We start from the raw sequence: 25,297 nt of genomic DNA, 5'->3' as shown, positions 1-25,297 counted from the left end.
CATCCAAAATTCGGCAATCCGACTGATCTTTGGGCTGAAAAAATGGGAACACATATCTCCCTACTACCAAAAACTTCACTGGCTACCCATCGAAGCACGAATCCAGTTCAAGTTTGCCTGTATCTGTTTCAAATCCATTCTTGGTATGGTCCCCTTATACTTGGTTCCCCATTTTTCCTTAAACCGCCCTTCCAGGCCCACCCACAGAGCCCACCTCTTCAGCCATCCAACTCTAAAGGCCTGCCGATACAAAAGTCACCTAAACAGAACACTTGCCTTCCAAGCAGGTCATCTAAATGACTGGCAGAGCAGAATTATCTTGCACTCCTCATCCTACCTAAACTTCAGGAAATTATTAAAAACTAGCCTATTCAACCAAATTATAACCTAAACCCTCTATCCCTACCCCTGCTCCCCAAGTTCTCATTGCCTTACCATCTTCGCCCTGCCCACCTTACATTTGTCCCCTCATATTCTACCTGTTCCCCGCACACGTATATTTATTGTATCTGTATTCGCTGATTGTAAATATTCGCTGATTGCCCAGCCCTTCTTTTTTGTGAACCGCCTCGAACTAATTCGGCTTTGGCGGTATATAAGAAATAAAATAATAATAATAATCGCTCTCCCTTTCTTCCAGCTCCCGTTACCCCCAACATGGGACCAGCATCTCTCTCCCTTCCTTTCCAACTCCAGCTCCCCCACAACATGGGTCTAGCACCCTGTAGGCCCAGTCCCTCTGTCCCTTCCAGCCCCAGCCCCAGCCCCCCAACATGAGTCCAGCACCCTCCAGTCCCTCTGTTCTTTCCAGCCCCAGCCACATGGATCCAGCACCTCTTTCCATTCCTTCTAGTTCCAGCCCCTAACTCCCTTCCACTTGTCCCCTCCAGACCAAATCCAGATCCAGCCCCTACCTCCTTTCCACTCAGCCCCCATCTGCCTTCCACTCAACCCCCCAGACCAAGTCCAGCTCTAGTCCGCATCTGCCTTCCACTCAGGGGGGGCAGTCCGCCCCAGGTGTTGTCTTGGTGAGGGAGCCAACATCTGTTCCTTCTCTCTGCCCCCTTCACCCACGCTCCTTCCCCGCCACACACCTTCATTTCCACCCACCCTATCTCTATCTCTTTGGAGTGCGAGCAGCAACTCTAACCTGCTGCTCATGCCTGCATCGGCTCTCCTTCTGCCGTCACTTCTGCACCTAGGACATGATGTCAGAGGGAGGGCCAACACCGATGTAGGCAAGTTTGTGGTGCTGCTCAAAGCAGGAAAGATAGAGTTACAATGGAAGGGGGTGCTTGAGCGGCAGGGGAGGGCGGGGAAGGAGAGGACCTTGAAGAGTGCAGGAGTGGGCGCCTCACACCCTTGTTACACCACGGCTTCCACTCAGCCTCAGCTCCAGCCCCTTCCACTCAGCCCCAAGACCAGTCCCTAGCAGCAGACTTCCTCTACGAGTCCAGCAGCCCTCCCAAGTAGCAGAATCTTCCTCCGCGAGTCCAGCAGCCCTCCCAAGTAGCAGAATCTTCCTTCACGAATCCAGCAACCCCACCATGCTGCAGAATAATCATCTGCGATTCCAAAAGCCCCCTCCACGCAAGTCAGCATCTAAACGTTCCTCCTCAAGCCCCCTCTCGGCCCACGCCTGTTTTATCTTTAGCCTCCGCCGCCATGGAGAACAATCTTCAAAGGTCTGCACCGAGGTCTTCAGTCTGCCCAGTCCCTCACTGACGTAGCTTCCAGATTGGACTATAGCAAATCTTTCAACATGGTGCCGCCAAGGCAATTGATAAATAAACTGAATACATGTGGTATGGACACTAAAGTGACAAACTGGAGTAAAAGCATTTCCTTCCCTCTTGTGTGCTTTTCGATCCATCTGGATTTCTGTCTTGCCTATGATCCAGTGAGTCTTCTCTACTATCTTCCTGCATGGTATTCTCTGGGTATACCGGTTCCTGAACCATTGACTCTTGGTCAACTGTCGGCTTTCCTATTCTTCCTAGTTTAAAAATGTCTCAATTTCTCTCTTGATGTTGCTTGCAAGTACTCTCATTCCATCTCCGCTGAGGTGGAGTCCATCCTTCCTGAATAGCTTGCTCTTCACCCAGAACGTCGTCCAGTTGTGCACGAAGTGGAATCCTTCTTCCTCACACCAGTGCCTCATCCATGCGTTGACTGCTTGCAGCTCCATCTGCCTCTTCTCGTCAGCCCTGAATACTGGCAGGATCTCCAAGAACGCTTCCCTTGTCGTTGTGGTCTTCAGCTTTCCTCCTAGCATCCGGAACTGGTCCTTCAGTCCTTCCCTGCTGTGGTTCCTGTTGCTCACGTTGTTTGTCCCCTCGTGGATTACACCACCGTATCTTCCTCTTCCATGCTGTCGATGATCCTGCCGATGCGGCTCACTATATCTTCTACCTTGGCTCCTGGTAGACAGGTCACCAGCCGATCCTGTCTTCCTCCCACTATGTGGCTGTCGTCTGATGATGGAGTCCCCCACGACGATTGTTGTCCTCTCTATCTTCTCTGGCCTCTCTAGCCACAGGTCTGAGTCACTGGTGTATGACCATCTCTCCAGCTATAGGTCTGTGTCCTCTGTGCACTTCCATCTTCCCTCATCCTGGCATTGGCTTGCACCAGACTCTTTTTCCTTGTGGTTGTTCTCCAAGTGGTCCTCACTCACTGAAGGGGTATCTTGGCAGCTCCACTGTTGGTGATTTTCCACGGCCTCCCTGTATGCCTGCTCGATGAACTTCTCTAACTCACTGACTTCTTCCTCAACGGTTTCTTCTGTCATGAAGTTCTCTGCCTCTCTGTCCTCCTCTTCCACTGCTCGAAGTGCTTCTAGTTCCAGTATTCTGCCCTCCAGGAGTCTGACTTGCTTCTTCAGGTCCTCCAGTTCCTCGCATCGAGTGAATACATAAGACCGCCTCCCAGAGGGGAAGTAGTCATGCATATGGCAAACGGTGCAGAAAACTGGGTAGCTCAACATCCTGCTTTTGTCTGCTGCATCCATTGCTGTCCGCTTGCTGGTCTGTCATCTGAAGTGGCTTCTCCTTCTGTAGGAATCTGTGTAGCGTCCTTGGTGTTACTGTGAAGTCCTTTTCTTGGTTTTACACCTGCTACCCCTGTTGCTTGTTTGTGTCCTCTGTGTCTGCTGTTATTGCCCTCTGCTACTACTGTGATTGTTTATCTACTGCTTGTTTGGCCCGATGCCCTTGTGGTACTTGCCCGTTGTCCCCGTTGTTCTTCCTTGTGTATTTTGAGTAAAGCCCCTTCTGTATTCCATTCCAAGAGATGATGAGTGTTTCTTCTTTGCTCGTCCCTTCTTAAGGCCCTTCGCAAGAGGAGAGGGAGAGGGTATGGTTAAGGATACTCCTTGGGAGGACCTTAGTGTCCAGAGGGAGATCCTGATCTTCAGCAACTTTGGGCAATTTTCTTTGGGGGCCTTGAAGATCAAACACAGAGTTTTACATTTAGCTCTGTGATGAGTCACGTGATGCTATGAGCAGGTGAGGACGTGTTCCTGATTGGCTCCGGGGCCCTGCTCTTCTAAACAGAGTATTAGCTTACTTAATTTGCACAACAGCTGATATTTGGACTTTCTCACAGTGTGGGAACTAATGGACAGATATATTATTCGCTCCCAGGAGTCCGTGAGTATGAAATCAGTGCATAAAGACACCGTCCCCAACTGCACCAGATTTGAACACTTACCCGCCTCTCCCCCTCTTATCAAGCCATGTTGTTGTGGTAAAAGCTCTGACACTCAGTTATTTTTTTTATTTATTTCTTATAAATTTTCAAATTACATATCAAGTATACACTTGTACAGAAAGTTGGTTAGACAGGATATTAATTTCTCAAAGTATAAAGCATTTACACCTTGCTATTCCTTAAAACAAAACAAGGAAATAATAGATTTGGCTAACAACTCAAGTTCTCCAATTTGGATCCAAGATTACATTTAAGCAAGAGAAAAAAAAGACAAATTTAAATCAATTTAGGAATATGCTATACATAATGCTGAGGTAGGAGTAACTTATTTAAATTATAGAGCAATTGATGTTTCCCCATCTATTCGGGACAAAGCCAAGAAAGCGGTTAACTGCTGAGGTTCAAAAAAGACATATTTAACCGAGCGGTGGCAAATAATACATTTGCATGAGTATCTCAAATAGAATGGAGCCCCCAATAAAGTGACCCCTGGTCTCAAAAGAAGAAACTCTCGACGGTGTATTTGAGTTTCTCTTGAGAGATCAGGAAACATTTGAATTTTAAGTCCAAGAAAATCTTTGTTTATTTTTGAAGAAAAGCCTCAATAACCAAACTTTATCAATTGAGAGAGCTACAGTTAATATCAATGTAGAAGGTGTTACTAGATCCTTATCGGACATTTCCAAAATTTCCGATACATTCAACATTGCTTGGTCAGATTTTTTCTGTGGTTGAGGCCCATTTTTATTCAGCAAATAGTACACTTGAGAAAATGGGGACAATGTTTCTTCCGGGACCTGTAGAATTTCTACCAGGTATCTCCTAAGCATTTCCCTTGTCAGTCTAGGAAAATTAATAAGTTATTATTTTGTGAGTTATTCTCAAGCGTTTCTAATTTCCTTCTGAGATTTGCATTATCCTTAACTAGGGCCTCTTATAAATGTTTAGACCCTGATAAATCTCGATCAAGCCTTTGAATAGAGGTTTTTGTATCCTTGAGCTCCTTGGTATGTTGAATCAATTTATTCTCCATGTATTGGAAATTGGGGCTAATAGTTTTAGCAAAATTAGCCACTAGATCCCAAAGGGACTCAAGAGTCACCTGAGCGGGCTTCTCCCATTTAGGAAATTTTTGTTGAGTGTAGAAATGCTCACCCTCCGAGGAATTTCTGCTCTGTTTGGTTTGCTCCTCCTCCAGTTGTTAAACAGGCCCGATTCTTCAGCAGAAACTCCCTGGGTTGGAAGTTCTGCCTCCATGCTCTCCGTAGTAATGTAAACTGCCTTAGGAGAAAGGACTGCCCCCAGCTCTGGGGTTACCTCACCCCTTGGAGAACTGGTGATCTGAGGCTGTGGGGGGTGGTGCTCGGACGTCTGGACTAAGGGTGGTATCCGGCCCAAGAGGTGCAGCTCCAGTCTCGCCCAGCCCCGGTGCCCTCAGTGGGCCAACATCAGACGTCGGGGTCGTGATTCTCTGCATCCACCGCAGCAGCTCTTCAATATAGCCGAGAGTTGGCACCATGGAGTGCTGCGAGGCGCCAGCAGTGCTCCTGCCCATCCTCTTCGGCATAAGAAAAGAAATCAAGCCACAAAAGCCTCCGAAAAAGAAAAAAAAAATAGAAGAGCGGAGCGGCAAGGTGCGTACTTCTCAGCACGTCATAGCAGCAGCCATTTTGGATCCGATGCTCACAGTTATTGTAAGAACATTGAAGCTTTTACCGCAGCGGCCTGCGATAAAAAACCCTAAAGCAGCTTGATTAAAGGAGGGTTATTTTATATTTAATTTCATTTATTAATGTATAAAGAGGGATGATATTCTGTTCAACTGTTGTTTGTAATTCACAAAGAGCCTTCCATTTCGATCTGATTTTGGGACAACTTTTCCAAAGATTCAGTTGCCTGTGTTTTTACATCATCTGGGAAGATAACTGGATTGTCTTTCAGATATAGAAGAGAACCAACACAGTGTAGTGGATGAACAGGAAAAAAAGCATCTTTTAAATGTTGGAAATGCTCCTTGATGCCAGCAATGATGGATGACTCTGTTGCAGTAACAGTAAGATGCTTGAGCAACTGGGCACATGATGGAAGGAGTGTCATCGGCAGATAAGACTCTTGTTGCCACGTCAAAGGCAGACAAGACACAAATGATGTCATTTCTCAGTAGTTCATTTAAATCTTTGACTTCTTTTCATATTAAATCTTTGACTAACTACAAAACTTTTAGAAAGCCATTAAAACATATATTTTAGTGAATATGTGTTAAAAATGAAGTAAACTGCGATCAGAGAGAGGGGACATGATTGAGACCTTTAAGTATATTACTGGGCGTATAGAGGTGAAAGATGATATCTTCAGTCTTACAGGGCCCTCAGTAACCAGAGGACACTCGCTGAAAATCAGGGGAGGGAAATTTCAGGGTGATGCGAGGAAGTACTTCTTCACTGAAAGGGTGGTAGATCATTGGAACGAGCTGCCTCAGAGGGTGATTGAGGCCAGCAGCGTGTTAGAGTTCAAGAGAAAATGGGATATTCATGTGGGATCTCTAGGAGAGTAAGAATCAGGGAGTGGGTCATTGGTATGGGCAGACTCGATGGGCTATAGCCCTTTTCTGCCGTCAATTTCTATGTTTCTATGTTTCTATGTTTATTGTTATTCCGGATAACGTCTCCACTCTTAAACCCCCTCTTTTACAAAGCTCGATAGAACGGGATTTAATGGGCTTCGAGGCTTTGGCTGCACGGCAACCACTAGCGTGGCTTTGTGTGTGTGTGTGGGGGGATATTTGTAAATGCAATGAACTTTGCAAAGGTATTTGTGATATATATACAATAATTGTAATTAAAGATTGTTTTTTAAATGATTGAATTCAGTTGCCTAAGAGGTGTTGTTTTTATATATTGACACTAGTATTTTATAGATGCTGTTCCATCTAGTTGGAAGGGCCTGTAGAAGGCTACTAGAGAATGACACAGAGTTTGGCTAACCCATCCTGTGGTTAACTGCAGGTACCAGTCCCCGTGTCACTCTACTTCTCTCAGCTTTTCATTGGCACGGTTCCCAGGCGTAAATGCTAGTTTATAAACCATGCCTAACTTAAACTTAGAGAATAGCTCTTTATTCAGTGCCAATTTTATTGGTGCTATAGATAGAATTTAGCCCTCAGGGACTGTAAACGATTTGTCTCCCTTATGGATCCTTTGGTGACTTTTTAGGCCTGAAAGCCGAGTGAAGCTTTTATTACACTCAGTACATATAAATGGTTTGTCTCCTGTGTGGATCACTTGGTGATTTTTTAGATGTGAAAGCTGAGTGAAACTTTTATTACACTCAGTACATGTAAATGGTTTGTATCCTGTGTGGATCATTTTGTGTCTTTTTAGATATGAAACGTGAGTGAAGCTTTTGTTACACTCAGTACATGTAAATGGTTTGTATCCCGTGTGGATCATTTGGTGATTTTTTAGATGTGAAAGCTGAATGAAGCTTTTATTACACTCAGTACATATAAATGGTTTGTACCCCGTATGGATCATTCGGTGGCTCTTTAGACTTGAAACTTGAGTGAAACTTTTATTACACTCAGTACATATAAATCGTTTGTCTCCTGTGTGGATTCTCTGGTGAATTTTTAGATATGAAAGCTGAGTGAAGCTTTTATTACACTCAGAACATGTAAATGGTTTGTCCCCTGTGTGGATTCTCTGGTGAATTTTTAGATATGAAAGCTGAGTGAAGCTTTTATTACACTCGGTACATGTAAATGGTTTGTCTCCCTTGTGGATCCTCTGGTGAATTTTTAGATATGAAAGCTGAGTGAAACTTTTATTACACTCAGAACATGTAAATGGTTTGTCCCCTGTGTGGATTCTCTGGTGAATTTTTAGATATGAAAGCTGAGTGAAGCTTTTATTACACTCAGAACATGTAAATGGTTTGTCCCCTGTGTGGATTCTCTGGTGAATTTTTAGATTTGAAAGTTGAGTGAAGTTTTTATTACACTCAGTACATGTAAATGGTTTGTCTCCCTTGTGGTTCTTCTGGTGAATTTTTACATGTGAAAGCCGGGTGAATCTTTTATTACACTCACTACATGTGTATGGTTTGTACCCTATGTGAATCATTTGGTGTCTTTTTAGATTTGAAAGCCAAGTGAAGTTTTTATTACACTCAGTACATGTAAACAGTTTTTCTTTTTTATAATTCCTTGTGTGCATTTGGAGCCCTGAAGACAAGGGGAAGCGCTTATTAGATTTAGGACAAATAAAGTTGCTGCTTCTCTTATATACAATATATGTGGATTCTTTCTGGTGATTTTTTTCCTTTCCTCTTGCCATGGTGGAATTCAGAAGCCTCTTTATCACTATTATTAATTCGTACTGGTCTCTCTCCTAGATGTCTTTGGCCCTCTGGGATGTTACTGAGCTCCCTGTTATTTCTCTCACACTTAGTGACTCCATCCCTTGAGTCTCCTGCAGGGTCTCTCTCTTCCTTTGATTCCTGCTTACAGTCCTTTGTGTTAATCCTCTCAGTTCCCTGGGAAATATTCTCACAGGTATTTTCCGATTGCCTTTGGATTTGTTCTGTTGCTACAGGATGTTCTCCTTGCTTCTTTTCTCTCTTCCGTCCTGGTGTGATCTCATAATCTGTTGGATATAAACAGAAGGTATTAAACATATGCAAGAAGACAGTGGTGAGTTCTAAGATATTACTTGTGTATAAGAAGAAGGATTGGTTATCTTACACTGGGATTTTCTAAGTGTGGCTTAAGAATTGATCATTTCTCATTTCCTAACCATTTGTTGAAGTGTTTTTCTACACATACTGCAAGTCTATGAAATGACAAGATGTTCCTTGGAAATGGCAGGAGAAGAGGTTTCAGAGATGGAGCCGAAACTGGCCCAAAATCATTTTAATAATATCCTGTGGATTTAGCAGAGGACTGCCCACTGCAAACTCTGACAAACTCCAGTGGGCCTCATTGGTTCACATGTACACATCCAAACACTAGTTTTTGGTTTTGACTTTGGCCGAAACCAGGCAATACATTTTCTGCAACAGTTTCAGTTCTCAGCTGACAGCATTTAGACATTTTCAGCAGCAGCTCCTATTTCAGACAAAACTGAAAAAAGCCGTTTCGGTCTACCTCTAGGCATGAGTAGACAAAAAAACTTTGAAGAATGGTCTGCATCAGATATGTTATAAACTGTGCTTCATGAAGTAATGACCCCTTAACATATTTTATTAAAGTATAAAAAGAAACAATATTCGATACAATTGTCATTTTATAAATATAAATATACAGAGCAAGGATCAACAAAACCCCTGTCTCCCCTCCCCTTCACATATATCCCCTCTACTATCAAGAAAACCGAACAAGCAAAGTTATTACAGAATGCTACACAGAAATATCATGCTAACAGAATACTGCAGTCACACATGACAGGAATAGTGTTAGGGGAGTGCCCCCTGGTCAGAGAGAGACCTAAGCCAGCTGGAAGCTAAAGATGCACTGCTTGGGCTTTGCAGTCCCCAGTTATGTCTCTAGCAGGATATATATTTCAAATCTGATATATTCTAATGACAAAATAGAAATAAAATTATTTTTTTCTACCTTTTGTGGTCTCTGCTTTTATCTTCTTTTCACTCTTTTCTTTCCAGCGTCTGCCCCGTCTCTTCAATCCAGCAACTGCCCGTTCCATCCACTGTCTGCCCTCTCCCCCTTCCATATGTATCTGACTTCTTTCTATGCCCCTCTCCCCTTTCCCTCCCTTTCTATGCCCTTCCCCCTTTCCCTTTCCCTCCCCTCTCCCCTGTGCCTCCTCTCTCCTTTTTACATCATTCATTCCAGCTTCACTGCTTTCCTCATTTTTATCTCTCCTACACCAGATCTAGCATCTTTATCCCTCTCTCATTTCTGTGCTGACCCCCTTTCCAGCATCAATCTCTCTCTATTATCTCATTCCTCTTTCTCTCCCCTTTCCCTCATCTGATCTCTTCATTCCACCCTGACCCCTGACCCCCTTCCCCTCCTGTAATCTCCCTGCCAGCTGTTTCCTTCCTTTTTTCCTTCTCCCTTCCCTCCTCCCCCTATCCAACATTAACTCTCTTCCCATCCTTCTCCCTCCTCCCGTCCCAGTAGCATCTCTCCTTCTACCTTCCTCCAGGTCCAGTAGCAGCTTTCCCTTTATCCAGAAGCGTCCCAACCTCCAACAGTGGCTTCCTCTCCTTCCAGCAGCTCTCAGTACTTGCCTGCAGCAGTGATTTCCTTAGGCAGCCTTGGGTCCATTGCCGCCTCCGAGGAAAGGGAAAGTTGCCGAAGTGAATCACTGCCCTGGTAAGTATGAGAGCTGCTGGGAAGGGAGACAGCCACTGTCGAAGGCTCCTCATGATCTTGCTCCTGCGTGCCCTGCACATTTGCTCCCCCCCCAAGCCGGCTAAATCAGCGTTGCACCGCAGGCCCTGCCGCCCAAGATGAGCCGGAGGCCCCTACCCACCACATCCTGCACGTGGGCAGAATCTCAGCACAGACGCTGCTGATGGCCCCATTCGACACGCTGACCCCCCTCCCCCGCGCACGCTGACCCTCTCCTTTCTACCTGCACTTTCCCCGCGGCCCTCTTCGGCGACTTGGCAGGGGCAGCGATTAAGACAGGCTGCCGACGTTGGGACCTTTCCTCTCTGAGTCCCGCCTATTTTGTTTCAACTTCCTGTTTCCGCATAGGCGAGACTCACAGAGGGAATGCCCGACGTCGGCAGCCTGTCTTGATTGCCCGAGGCTGGGAGGAACAGCAGATTTCCGACAACACCACCGGAGCAAGAAATTTAATGGCATCGATCTCGCCGGCCCTGTGCGGACTGGCAGGAATTTTCTGTGGACCGGCGGTTGAAGAACAGTGTGCTAGAGGACTAGGTGTAGCCGCTGCAGGATCACAGCAGTCAATTTGGTGCTGGTGCAGAAGGTGGACAACTTGGAAAACCATGCTCGGCAGAATAATTTACGTCTAGTGGGCCTTCCCAAGAGGATTTTAGACACGGAGCTTATTGGATATTTGGAGACTTAGATCCCACAATCTTTACAACTGGGCACACATCATGGGCCGTTTCAGGTGGAGCGTGCTCAGCGATTGGGGCCAAAGGACTCAGAAGGTTCCAGACCCGATGTTGTTATCTTTAAAGTTTTCCATACGACAGGTAGAAGCTTGCAGCATGAAACCAAAAGCATCTTATGTTTCCAGGATTATTTGGACACTGTGGGAATTCGCCTTGATTTGTTTGGCCTCGTTTGAGAAGAAAATCACATTTGCCCTACTTTACCTGGCTCAATTGTGAATACATGATGAAGGCTGTGTGCAGCACTTACTTTTCTGGCAAATCTTGGAGTAACAGCAGCCCCCTACTGCCCCGAGATGATTTTCGAGAGCAGTCGTTGAAGAGCCCATCACGAACACATGACAGCCATATTTTTTAATACTTTGGTATTCGCTGATCTGGGGTGTTAGTGGTGGTGGTGTTTGTTGAATGAGTTCTATGTGTGTTTGTGGTAGGAGTAGGGAGTACGGTTTATATGGTGGGTCCCGGTGGTAATTATCCTGAGGCCCTCAGGTGTCAATTTATGAAACACGGTAGTGGTAATGGTTGGGCATTGTGGGGATTTGGGTTTGTACAGTTATAAGGAGTGATGTGTGCTGAGTAATGAGTGGGCCCTGTGGGCGATTCAGATGTAGCGTCTGTTGATAGTACGCCCAGATACAACATATCGCTAAAACCTGCCTCTTCTTGCTCTATGATATAACCAAAATCTGACCATTCCTCTCTTATCCATTCCCTCATCACCTCATGCTTAGACCTAGCACATATGGTTCCCTTGAATTTCTACTCCTCAAGTGCATTACTCTGCACTTCTTAGCAGATCTTTTTTCATATTTTCCTCTCCCTCTGGGGTATCCATTCTCTTACACTTCTTATTATCAGCAAAAAGGCAAACCTTACCTTCTAACCCTTCGGCAATGTCGCTCATAAATATATTGAACAAAATCGACTCCAGCACCTATCCTCGAGGCACTCCATTACTCACCTTTCCTTCCTCTGAATAAATTCCATTAACCACCACTCTCTGGCGTCTGTCCATCAGTCAGTTTCTAATTCAGTTCACCACTTCGGGTCCTAACATTAGCTTGTCAAGTTTATTCAAGAGCCTCCTATGAGGAACTGTGTCAAAGGCTTTGCTGAATCTAAGTAAATTACATCTAGCGCACATCCTCAAACCAATTCTCTGATCGCCGAGTCAAAGAATGCAATCAGATTCATTTCACATGATTTGCCTTGGGTCTTGGAACCCATTATATTAAAGGAATTTCACTATCCTTTCCTTCAGCAACACATCCATGATTTTTCCGATAACCAAAGTGAGGCTTACTGGCCTGTAGTTTCCAGCTACTTCACAATCACCACTTTTGTGAAGAGCGACCACCTCTGCTTTTCTCAGTACCTCTACTATCTCCAAGGAACATAAGAATTGCCGCTGCTGGGTCAGACCAGTGGTCCTTCGTGCCCAGCAGTCTGCTCCCACAGTAGCCCTTAGGTCAAAGACCAGTGCCCTAACTGAGACTAACCTTACCTGCGTACCTTCTGGTTCAGCAGGAACTTGTCTAACTTTGTCTTGAATCCCTGGAGGGTGTGTTCTCCTATAACAGGGGTCTCAAAGTCCCTCCTTGAGGGCCGCAATCCAGTCGGGTTATCAGGATTTCCCCAATGAATATGCATGAGATCTATGTGCATGCACTGCTTTCAATGCATATTCATTGGGGAAATCCTGAAAACCCGACTGTATTGCGGCCCTCAAGGAGGGACTTTGAGACCCCTGCCCTATAACAACCTTCGGAAGAGCGTTCCAGTTTTCTACCTCTCTCTGGGTGAAGAAAAACTTCCTCACATTTGTACGGAATCTATCCCCTTTTAACTTTAGAGAGCACCCTCTTGTTCCCTCTACCTTGGAGAGGGTGAACGACCTGTCTTTATCTACTAAGTCTATTCAGTTCATTATCTTGAATGTTTCGATCATGTCCCCTCTCGGTCTCCTCTATTCAAAGGAGAAGAGGCCCGTTTCTCTAATTTCTCACTGTACGGCAACTCCTCCAGCCCCTTAACCATTTTAGTCACTCTTCTCTGGACCCTTTCAAGTAGTACTGTGTCTCTTCATGTATGACAACTAGTGCTGGATGCAGTATCCAGGTGAGGGCGTACCATGGCCCGTTAGAGCGGCATGATAACCTTCTCTGATCTGTTTGTGATCCCCTTCTTAATCATTCCTAGCATTCTGTTCTCCCTTTTTGCCACCACCACACATTGCACAGACGGCTTCATTGACTTGTCGACCAGTACTCCTAAGTCTCTTTCCTGGGGAGTCTCTCCGAGTACTGCACCGGATATTCTGTATTCGTGTATAAGATTTTTAATTACTGACATGCATCACCTTACACTTATCCACGTTAAACCTCTTTTGCCATGTCACGGCCCATTTCTTGAGCATGTTTATGTCACGTTGCAGGTCTTCGCAATCCTTCTGCGTCTTCACTACTCTGAATAACTTCGTATCGTCTGCAAATTTAATCACCTCGCTCATCGTACCAATTTCCAGGTCATTTATAAATATGTTGAAGAGCACGGGTCCAAGCACCGAACCCTAAGGCACTCCACTCGTGACGCTTTTCCAGTCCGAGTATTGTCCATTTATCCCCACTCTTGTTTCCTATCCGCCATCCAGTTTTTAATCCACGTGAGTATTTCACCCTTGATTCCATGGCTCGCAATTTTTCAAAGTAGTTGTTCATGCGGGATCTTGTCGAAAGCCTTCTGAAAATCCAGATATGGAATGTTTACTGGGTCATCCTTGTCTTTCTGCCTGTTTACTCCCCCGAACAAGTGTAGCAAGTTCGTCAAGCAAGATCTTCCTTTGCTGAAGCCGTGCTGGCTGGTCCTCATCAGACTCTGTTCGTCAAGATGATCAATGATGTGGTCCTTTATCAGCGCCTCTACCATTTTTCCCGGTACCAAGGTCAGACTGTAGTTTCCTGGATCTCCCCTCAAACCTTTCTTGAAGATCAGTGTAACATTTGCCACTTTCCAGTCTTCCGGAATCCTTCCTGATTTGATCCACAGATTGGCAGTTCACTAGCCCCTTTCAGTTCCTTGATTACTCTCGGATGGATGCCATCCGGTCCCGGTGATTTATCATTTTTAAGCCTATCAATCTGCCTGCATACCTCTTCTAGACCGATCATCAACCCTGTCAGTTTCCCATCTTCGTTTCCTGCGTATAGCCTGTTGGCTTCCGGTATGTTGTGTATATCCTCTTTGGTAAACACAGATGCAAAAAAATGTGTTTAGTTTGTCGGTGATGGCTTTGTCGTCCTTTTAGTACTCCCTTTATTCCATGGTCATCCAATGGCCCTACCATTTCCTTTGCAGTTCGTTTCCCCTTAATATTTCGAAATAACAGCTTGTAATTTCTTGGCTATTTTTTCCTTGTCTCTTTTGGCCCCTCTTACCACCATATGGCATCCCCTTTGATGTTGTTTTTGCTTTTTCCAGTTTTCCTCCGTTTTTGACCTTTTCTATTTCTTAAACGAAGTCTTCTTGTCTCTGATTGCTTCCTTCACCGCTACAGTGAGCCACGCCGGTTCCTTGTTCTTTTTCCTCTTGGATCCCTTGTTGATACGCGGTATATATACATTTTGCGCCTCGGTGACTGTGTCCTTATAAAGGGACCATGCTTGCTCTAGCGTTTTTACAGTGCTTATCCTTTAAGAGAACCTGTCAGAATCTCTCCACGTTCCCTCAATATTCTGGGGATGGATCTCATATAGTCCTGTGGTTCTGTCCACTTTCAATTTTTCAAGTTGCTCATAAATGCTTCCTTCCATAAATGTAAACATTTTTTTCTGGCTACTTTGACATTATTAGGGATAGTACTTATGAATCAGCACCAGGCTTTAAGTTAAAGATAAGTTTTATTAATGTTCATTGCCATGTTGACCAGAAAACTGGCTAAAGTATCAGTGACTCATGTTAATGTTCAGTCTGTGTGACTTAATAAAGATATTCTCACATCCATTGATGTTTTCAGAGCAGAAAAATGTCTGCATCATAAGGACTTGTATAGCCACATGTAGGTGCTTCATTCCTTGGAAGTCTCATCTTTAAATGAAGATACAGATACAAAAGCTGCCCTCTCTGAGGAAATATATGTACTTTGGGGAATTACAATACAAATTGGTCTTTCATCTCTATATATCTCCTCACAGAGCATACCTTTCTAAATTCCGCCTCACGGTGGATTGTGCTAAGTGTGGACAGCCAGAAGCGACTTCAGGCCACATGTTTTGGACTTGCCCTGGTATAGCTAGCTTCTGGGATGGACTTTTCACCTTTATTGATTCTCTTTGGAGGAGGGGATAGGTTTAGAACAAATGCCAGGAAGTTCTTTTTCACCCAGAGGGTGGTGGATACATGGAATGCGCTACCGGAGGATGTGATAAGCAGGAGCACGCTACAGGGATAGGTACCTGGAGGACAAAGGGATTGAGGGGTACAGATAGGAGTAGAGGTAGGTTATAGGGATAGGATCAGAGGATTAGAGGTAAGTTACAAAATTAGTCTGGGACCACTGTTCAGGCAATAGGCCTGATGGGCCGCCGCGGGAGTGGACCGCTGGGCAAGATGGACCTCTGGTCTGCCTCAGCGGAGGTATGTTCTTATGTTCTTACACCCAAGACAGCAGGGAACGACTACTTTCCTCAAATGGTCCATTTTGCTAGTGTTGAAATGTATCCTCATTAAGTGGTTAGAGGTGGACACAGTTGATTTCTTTCTTGACCTGGGAACGCCGAGACATTACTGATTTCTCCTCTGTGAAGGGCTCTCAATTCCAGGCGGCCTAGGAGCCTTTTTGGATACTATGACTCCATTGGCACGTAGCCATATTCTAAATTGCCGACTGAGGTTTCTGTATTGCATTTTATTGCACGTCTTAATTTCCCTTTTCTTTCTCTGGTTCAACTCTTTGGAAAGGGGGACTCTGGAATGGAGTGGGGGGTGGGGTTTGCGGATTTTTTCTTGATTGTTAATTTTTCTCCATCTGATAATTCAGAGCCTTGTTTAGTCCATCTGTACCATTTGTATTTTTGTAAATTTGGCTCAAGAAAAATAATTTGCACATAAATGAAGATACAGCAGACAATTATAGAATCTTTCACTCTTGCTCAGGAAACTAGAGCTAGTCTGTCTTTTTATCAGGCAGGGCTGTGCAGTTTATAAGCTGGATGTTCCAATGATACTCATGTCCCTTCCTTTCCCTGTTCATAATAAAGAAATGGGAACGTCTGGATGAAAAAAGGGATCTCCAAGAGCGTGAAAGACATTTCAACAAATTTGGATGCCGATATGGGACAAATTTGTCCCAACACAGCCTACAGTGAAGGGGGATGGGAGGGATGACAGTCTTCTTTCAGTTTTCTGTACTAGAAGTAGGGGTCCCCATGAAGGAATAACACGGGAGACGCTGGTTTTGTCGGTTGGTTGGTAAAGGGAAAATAGAAGCACTTCTATAATACACAGTTGTTAGCCTTTATTTTTGGATGGCTTTGAAATGTTTAATGTAATGTGTCATTTATGATATTTTCACATAAAAAGGATCTTTGGCCCTCATTTAATGCTGAGATAAAGAGGAGCCAGGTTTGGATATTTAGGCTATAATGCCACAATTTATCCAATTCCCTCTTATTATTGCACTCACCTGAGCAGCTGCTTGTCCCAGATTCTCTTTCCTCTGTTCCTGGCTCATCCCTGACGTACGGCTCTTCCCCTCGTTCAATGCGGGATATAATGTCAGGAGTGACGGGAGGAGAGCCTGTTCCTGGGGAAAGAAAATTTTGCATTAGGTCTCCCAAAAGTATTCATTGTTGGAAAACCTCAAATTCAAGACTTAACATGATTTCTAGAATAAAGAATTTCACCAATTTTTTTTAACTTTTAGTTTTCATTTTTCAAACAAAATTACAAAAACACCAATAAAATTGCTATCAATTACCTCCATACGACAACAGAGGGTACATGCTAACATCTAATATCCTTCAGATAAGTCAACACAAACAATACTGAGAAAAATCCCTAACCCCCCTCTTGCTCCCCTTCACCCTAAAGCAAATCCCACATCTCAATTATCATAATATTCATAAAGAAAACCCCCCCATATATAATTACATTACATTAGTGATTTCTATTCCGCCATTACTTTGCGGTTCAAGGCGGATTACAAAAGGAGTTATCTGGCCATTTCCAGAGGAATTGAAGAGTAGAGCGAGTTGCTTCAGAGAATTGGGATGAGACTTGCAGTGTTAGTTTGTCTTCAAGGATTTCTTGAATAGCATGGTTTTTATTTCTTTTCTGAACGATTTGTAGTCTGGGGTCGTTATCAGCTCTAGCTCTCCAAGATATATACTGGTCCCATGTTTTATGAAATGCTACAATTCTACCATTTTTATAGGCAGTGAGTTAGACATTGAGCAAAGATAATCCAATTTTCTCCAAACCAGATCTAAGAAGGGAATCAAAGCCTGTTTCCAGTATCTTGCCAAAACTAATTTTGCCGCCACAAAGGAAAAAAGTAGCAAATCTATGTCGTTTTTGCGGTATCCCCAAAGGTCTAACATGTAAAAGGCAAGTATCCAATGAATGGGGATAACCCATACCAAAATATCTCCCAAGGTTTGTAATAAGTGAACCCAAAACGGGGCCAACAAGGGACACGTCCACCATATATGCAGAAAAGTTCCTTGCTGACCACATTTCCTCCAGCATAAAGCCGAAGAACTCGAGGATATTTTAGAGAGGCGGACTGGTGTCGTATACCACTAATAGAAAATCTTATACCCATTCTCCACCAGTGACGCCGACACGGAAACTTGAAAAACCATCTTATAGATACCCTCACATTGCACCTTTAAGTAAGACTGTTCCAAAAGTGGCTCCCAACATGCAATAACACAACAAACAGGATCCCTTTGGAGTAATAAAACCCTATACAATCTATCCAGGCTGAGTGGCCTTACGTAATGCTTGTTCCAAATCCGTTTCCCCCAATTGCAATTCCTCTCTCCCATTGGAACATAAAAAATCCCGCAGTTGGTGATAGTGAAATAAAATCAATAAACAAAAGGCCATACTCCGTGCACAAATCCTCAAATGGAAGAATGCCTTTATCCACCCATAATTGGCCTATCGTGCAAATTTAGCCCAATCTTAAAACACTCTATAAATTTGATTAGGAGGTAAATCTGGCAAAAAAAACCCCAGAAATGTGAGAAAGATGAAATACTGTCCGCTTTGGAAATAAACACTAGCGCAAATTTATCCAAGTTCTCAATGGGATCCGCATATGCTCATGTAGCTCACTCAGTAACTGCCACAATCTATCCATAGGAACCATGGAAGAGCCCAAAGTGATATGATAGGAATATAAGTTTGTTCCAGCCTAATCCAGGGTTTTTCTGGGGCCCCCACCCATGCTCCCACTATCTGCATTTGAGCCGCCTGATGGTATAGGGCAAAATGAGGAACACCCCATACCACCTCTTTGTCTCACTTAATACAACAATGCCCGCTTAACCCTAGGTGGTTTCTTTTTCCAAATGTATGATAAGATCTTATGATTTAGCAAATAAAAACCCGCTTTGAAATAGCAACTGATAAGGCCGTAAAAAGGTAAAGAAATTTGGGCAGCACCACCATCTTGACTGCATTTATCTGACCAAATCATCTGATGGTATGAAGATCTTTATTCCTCCAATGATACATTCAATGACTCAATAACTCAATGACTCGACTCGACATGTACATGTTTCGGCCCACAGGCCTGCCTCAGGAGTCTATGAATACATATATAACCATATAAAATAGCATAAATAACATCATATAAAAATACAACAATTAATAATTAAAACAATACTTGACTAATGATAATAAAATTTATCAACATTTAAAAAGTAATAAATATTATATGATAAAATGTTAAAAAACACAAATGATTAAAACCATAAACATTAAAAACAGGGCAAAAAGTCCACACTAAGGATTAGGATAGTAGAGGGGATATATTTTTAAGGGGAGGGGAGATGGTTTTTTTTTTGATCCTTGCTCTGTATTATTTGTACTTATAAAATGACAATTGTACAGAATATTGTTTCTTTTTATACTTTAATAAAATACATTCAATATAAAATCATTACTGAGGCTTGTGTGGATGGGTTCAGATGATTTGCGGGGACCGAGCTCACAGAGATGGGGTGGAAACGGGGTTTTTTAATTTTAGTCCTAGTAGTTTGCCGGTCCACAAAATAATTCTTTTATTTCTGCCGATCCACGGGTATAAAAAGGTTGAAAAACACTGATATAAAATACAGCCATGAAGACACATATACATATATATATATACACACACAGTATATATATATATATAAATACATCAATTAATAATTAAAACAATACTTTACTAATAATAAAATTTATCAACATTTAAAAAGTAATAAATATTATATGATAAAATGTTAAAAAACACAAATGATTAAAACCATAGACATTAAAAACAGGTCAAAAAGTCCACACTAAGGAGTAAGATCAGCCATAAAGACCATAAACATAGAGTTAACATCAAGATTTAATTTTACATTCAACACCCAGTCACCATACAACGTGTTACCATACCTTAGAAATTACAAATGATGGTATTTAGAATGTACTGCAATCCAGAAAGAGTTAACTAAAATAAATACGAAGTGTGTCATCTGATCATGTAAAGAAGAGGAGGAATAAAAATATATAAAGAAACATGTATGTAAAAAATAAAACTGAGTATATGAATAAACAGATTAATTAATGAAATTTAATAGGAAGGGTTAACCACCATACAATGCCGAAAGTGAGCTTGTAAGATTCACTCCAAGATATCAAATACATGTAGTTGCCCATTTTAAACGGAAACTGAGCATGAAGATTAGTAATCTCCGCTGGAGGAAGGGTGAGATTAAGGATCTCAGATTTCGTCATATTGATTCTGAATCCAGAGACCAAACTATACCCATCTAAGACATCTATAATCCCCTTCAAGGAAATGTCCGGCCTTGTTAATGTAAGCGGAAGTTTAATGTTTACCCAGTGAGATCAGGGTCTGGTAATTCTCTGTATCACCTCCCTCTTTCTGCTCTTCTGCTCTTCATCTAAATAACCCCACTCCGCCTGAGAGAAAGAGACGGAGATATCCTCAAACCTCAGCCGCATCTGAAACACAAACCAGAAACACACTCAGAATGGCAAAGATCACCCAATGTTGGTGCAGGGATAGCTTTGCTGGATGTCTACCATTTAGACTTCCCCAGTGGGGTTAGAATTCAGAAGAGCCAGGGCTGGGGCTCAGCAGAGCAGACTCGCAGGGATCTCAAAGTCCCTTCTTGAGGGCTGCAATCCAGTTGGGTTTTCAGGATTTCCCCAATGAATTGCCTTGAAAGCAGTGCATGCACATAGATCTCATGAATATTCATTGGGGAAATCCTGAAAACCCAACTAGATTCGGCCCTCAAGGAGGGACTTACATGTTCTATATCAGGGATCTTAAAGTCCCTCCTTGATGGCCGCAATCCAGTCAGGTTTTCAGGATTTCTCCAATGAATATGCATGAGATCTATGTGCATGCACTGCTTTCAAGGCATATTCATTGGGGAAATCATGAAAACCTGACTGGATTGCGGCCCTCAAGGAGGGACTTTGAGATCCCTGGAGCCGAGGGACAGAGGTTTGGTGTCTTTAGGCCCAGATTTCTTGGAGAGGCTCAGCAGAGGGAGAGATTGGGGTGTGGAGAAAACCTCCCTTGGGGGAACCTCTGATCTCTCCCAAGTGCCAGATGAGAAAAGGACAGTCTCCTACCTGCATTTTCCTTGCTGGCTGCGGGGAGGGAGGGAGAGAAGGGCAGAAACCCAGACTGGGAGCCGGAGATCTGGAAAGCTCTCCTCTAACACAACTTCCTGTTTCTGTTGCATCAGAGGAGAGCTTTCCAGCAGCCACACGCGATGCGACTTCAAGGCTCCGGCTATAATAGAATGCCTAGCCTTGTAGAAATTGCCACGAAGGGAAGATAAGGGGAAGGGAGGGAGATACCCAGACGGATGGCAGGAGGGAGCTGCTGGACTGTGCGAAGGATGCTGGAGGTGGAGAGGAGAAGACACTGAAGTAGCCTGAAGGGAACTGGGGAAGAGAGAGTGGGGAGAAGACGCTGGGAAAGAGACTAGATTAAGAATGTTTGTCTTGCTATTACTAGATATCATTCTCCCCTTTTGACTTGTCCCTATCAATCTCCTCTGCCTTTTCTCCCTACCTCCCCACCCATCTCACCAGCTCCCTTCCCCAATCCCTTCCACTATGGTTAACTCCTACTTAAAGAACAATCTTCTTCTCTCTAGGTTTGCGGAGACCGAGCTCGTGGGGACGGGACAGTGATAGGGATTGAATTCGCGGGGACGGTGATGGGAACCAAGCTCATGGGGACGGGATGGGACAGGGGCGAGCTTGCAGGGATGAGGACAAATTTTTTCCCCGTGTCATTCTCTACTATATATGTTAATTGTGAGCCGCTTTGGCTAAAAGTGGACTATAAATATTTTAAATAAATAAATAAATGAAGATCTATACCCACACAACTAACACAAAACTATACCCACACAACTAACACAAAACAAAACAAAACAAAGAAACAGATCAACTTATGACCGCCTGGATCAATGACAGCACAAACATTTTAAATGAAATTGCCTCCATAAAAACCCGCCAAATCAGAACTACAAATCAGAAGGGATGGTTCGACTCAGAGCTGCTACTGATAAAGAGGGACCTTAGAAAATCAGAAAGATTATGGCTAAAGTCCGGAACCCAGGAACACAGAGTTGCCTGGAGACTTAAACTAAAAACTTACAAAAACCTTACCAAGGAAAAACGAAAAAATTTCTACTCTCACAAAATTGGTAACATTACAATCAACAGTAGCAACCTCTTTAAACTGGTTAATGACCTTTACAACATCGAGACACTCACTAACAACCATGAAGAATCCACATTAACTGCTAACACCGTAGCTGATTTCTTCAACTCCAAGATCCAAAATTTAAGATCAACATTACCTACCTTGACCAATCCCCTTGAGCTCTTTCCCATTCTCCCTGACACCGACATAGCTAAACCAGACCGAGGGTCTAGATCTGACCTAAACTGGATCCAATTCACTACAATCGACTGGAAAACCTTCAACAAATACTACAACAAATACACTAACTCCTTCTGCAAACTGGATACCTGCCCCCCAAACGTTATGAAAATTGCTCCGATCCACTTCATAGCCAACATGCTAACGTGGGTTAACTTCCTACTATCCTCAGGAAATTTCCCACCAGAGCAAGGCCATATTATGATAACCCCAATCATAAAAAACATGAAGGAATCTCCTAACGCCCCTTCTAATTACAGACCAATCGCTAGCATCCTTCTATTCACCAAAATAGCTGAAGGGGTAGTAAAAGCTGAACTCACCGCATACCTGGAAAAATTCAACATTCTAAGCGACAATCAATCGGGCTTTTGCGCGGACCACAGCACAGAAACCATTATAGCCTCCTTTCTTGACCACTTGCACACACTCTTTAGTCAGGGCTCCAGCGCCTTGCTATTGCAACTTGACCTGAGCAGTGCGTTTGACCTAGTTGACCACACCATTCTCCTAGAATGCCTGGCCCACATTGGCATCTCCGACCAGGTCCTCAACTGGTTCCATGGGTTCCTATGAAACAGATCCTACAGGGTGCTCAAAAACGACTCTTTCTCTTATAGCTGGGATAACTCCTGCGGTGTTCCGCAGGGCTCCCCCCGGTCCCCCACCCTGTTTAATATCTACCTCGCCTCCCTGGGTAACCTCCTACATAAACTCAAGCTCAAATTTTTCATCTATGCAGATGACATCACAATAGTCATCCCACTAACCAGTTTCTCCCAGGAACTACTCGCCTACATCACAAGCATACTCAATCAGATAGAACTCTGGATTCTTTCCTACAGACTAAAACTAAACCCTAACAAAACAAAATTCTTCCTGGCCACCCCCAAAGACAAAATCAAAGACACCACAATCTAAGTGAAAGGATTGGTTTTCCCACTCGAACAAACATTAAAAATACTGGGAGTCACGCTAGACAAACATCTATCCCTAGAAAATCACACCGACCTCACTGTCAAGAAAAGCTTCTCGGTGCTCTGAAAACTTCGCACCATAAAAAAATACTTTGATGACACCGCATTCCGCCTACTAGTACAATCCTCCATTCTTAGCATATTGGATTACTGCAATATCATTTACCTGAGCTCCACGAAGAAAACCACCAGAGGACTAAAAATGATCCAGAACACAGCCGTCCGTCTCATTTTCGGCCTGAACAACTTCATTGGCTACAATTCAAATCCAGAGTCCTATTCAAATTCGCCTGCTTCTGCTACAAAACAGTATTTGGTCTATCGCCAAGATACCTCTTTCCCCACTTCACTATGAATTGCACCAATAAGAAATCCCGCAGAATTCAGCTGTTTGCCTTCCCTTCCCTAAAATTATGTCAGCTCAAAAGATTCCTCGACAAAACCTTTGCCTTCCAGGCGGCTAAGCTGAACTCTTGGCTAGCCCAAATGGTGCTCGAGGCCCCAACCTACCTCGACTTCAGAAAATTACTCAAAACGCACCTATTCCGCGAACAGGACCCATAACCCTCTTTCTCCCGCAATAAACTAACTCCCGCCCTCTCCCCCCTCCTACTACTCTTCCCCTTCCCCCCCTCCCCTCCTTTGGTTCTCTCTCTCTCCCTCTTACCTTCCAACCCAACCTCTGTCGTTGCTTGTAACTCTGATAAAATTCTGATAAAATGTTCCAACATATCCTTCTTTGTTGCTTTTAACTCTGACAAAATGTTGTAAATCCGTGTTCAGATCGGATCTTAATTGATATGAACCGCCTAGAACTCCTTGGGTATGGCGGTATACAAGAATATAATAATAATCATCATAAATCTGACAATTTTAAGGATCCCTCTCAGGGCCATTTCCACTGCCCTTGCTTGGACCCTGTTTTTTTGCACCACTTATCTTGAAAATATTGTATTCCTTTATCTAATAAGGGATTCGCTCTTAATAGCTTCTAATGGTAACATCTTAACCATAGTATCTGGTTTTCTATGTGGTCAAACCAAACGTACACACTAAAAGTTCCCTGATCCCTGGGCAAAAGCAGGGGAAGGCTTTAATGCACTGCTCTCTTTTATAAAAAAGAGAGAGGCTACAGAGTGCTCCCCTTTATAAGAAGGAAGACTGGAAAGTAAGAATGCAGGTTAGACGAGTTAGGCTGAGAATGCCCAATTCAGTCCACATCTATGCCTGCAACTGAAACAAAAGAGTACTGCCTTTATTTTCTAGGCAAAAGTTTAGCATAGAAATATAGTATTATAAAAAGATAAAAACTTCTGGGGGAAGACGGAGCTGTAAGCAGAAGCACTTGCAGTTCCGCAACACCCGAAACAGATCTGTACATTTTCAGCGATTTATTCCTTGTTCCCTGACTATACGTTTATACTTGGTGCGCATATATACTATGGACTACTGAACAGATCTGCGGGGGTTCATGGTCACCAAAATCATGAGAAAGGAGCGGGGAAAGCTCGGGTCGGTACAATACAAGATGGAGGACCATGCAGGCTCGCCTACTCCGATGACTCCCAGCTCCGTATAGATGACTGAAGTGACTGCAGAGGTCCAAGCTGCCATGGAGGCTACCACTGGAGATAAACTGAAACATATACTGGATAAGCTGGATAACTTAGACCAGCCCTTTGCCTCCTTAACATCTAATGTGCGCAAAGCTCAACAACACGGTTCAAATCAGTAAAGCAGAGGATGCGATACAGCGGATTACTCAGAAGCAGATGACCCACTCCAACACCCATGCTGATATAAAGGCAAAGATCGAAGACTTGGAGAATAGGTCCTGCCGCAATAATCTGCATTTTGTGGGACTGTTAGAGGCCGTGGATGATAAGTCTCTTGGTGACTTTTTGAAACACTGGCTAACTGAATCTTTGCACTTATCTACTGCGACAGGGCCTCTTTGTATTGAACGTGTGCACAGACTAGGCCAAAGGATTGAGCCTCAGGAAAAGCCGTGTGTGGTGATCTGACACCTTCTCAATTATCACTGAGACAGGGTGGTAAGCTACTGCATGAGAACAAGCAGATTATCTGCTTTCAAGACTATTCTGCGGGGGTGTCTCAGGCTTGGCAGCATTTTTCCTCCGTGTTCCCACTTAGTGCAAAGGCAGATCTCCTTTGCCCTGGTTTATCCAGTGAGACTCATGATGATTCACAAGGGGAGACTGCATCATTTTGATTCCCTTGATCAGGTTCAAAAATTTGTGGATGACCATATACCAGAGGGAGTGGGGTGACTGATCATCTTGAC

At 43.6% G+C, this 25,297-nt stretch overlaps 1 long non-coding RNA gene across 1 annotated transcript; it reads right to left on the bottom strand.

Annotated features, from left to right (window-relative positions):
• Positions 1–7,618: 7,618 nt before the first annotated feature.
• LOC117354641 lies at positions 7,619–20,044 on the bottom strand. Its single transcript, XR_004538221.1, has 3 exons — positions 19,918–20,044; positions 16,505–16,624; positions 7,619–8,354 (listed from the first exon to the last, which is right to left on the bottom strand). It is a non-coding gene; the product is annotated as an uncharacterized LOC117354641 (long non-coding RNA).
• Positions 20,045–25,297: the final 5,253 nt, after the last annotated feature.

Source organism: Geotrypetes seraphini, chromosome 2, assembly GCF_902459505.1.
Source record: "Geotrypetes seraphini chromosome 2, aGeoSer1.1, whole genome shotgun sequence".
Taxonomy (NCBI): domain Eukaryota; kingdom Metazoa; phylum Chordata; class Amphibia; order Gymnophiona; family Dermophiidae; genus Geotrypetes; species Geotrypetes seraphini.
The sequence above is the reverse complement of the archived record's forward strand: the minus strand, read 5'-3'. Positions and strand labels throughout refer to the sequence as shown.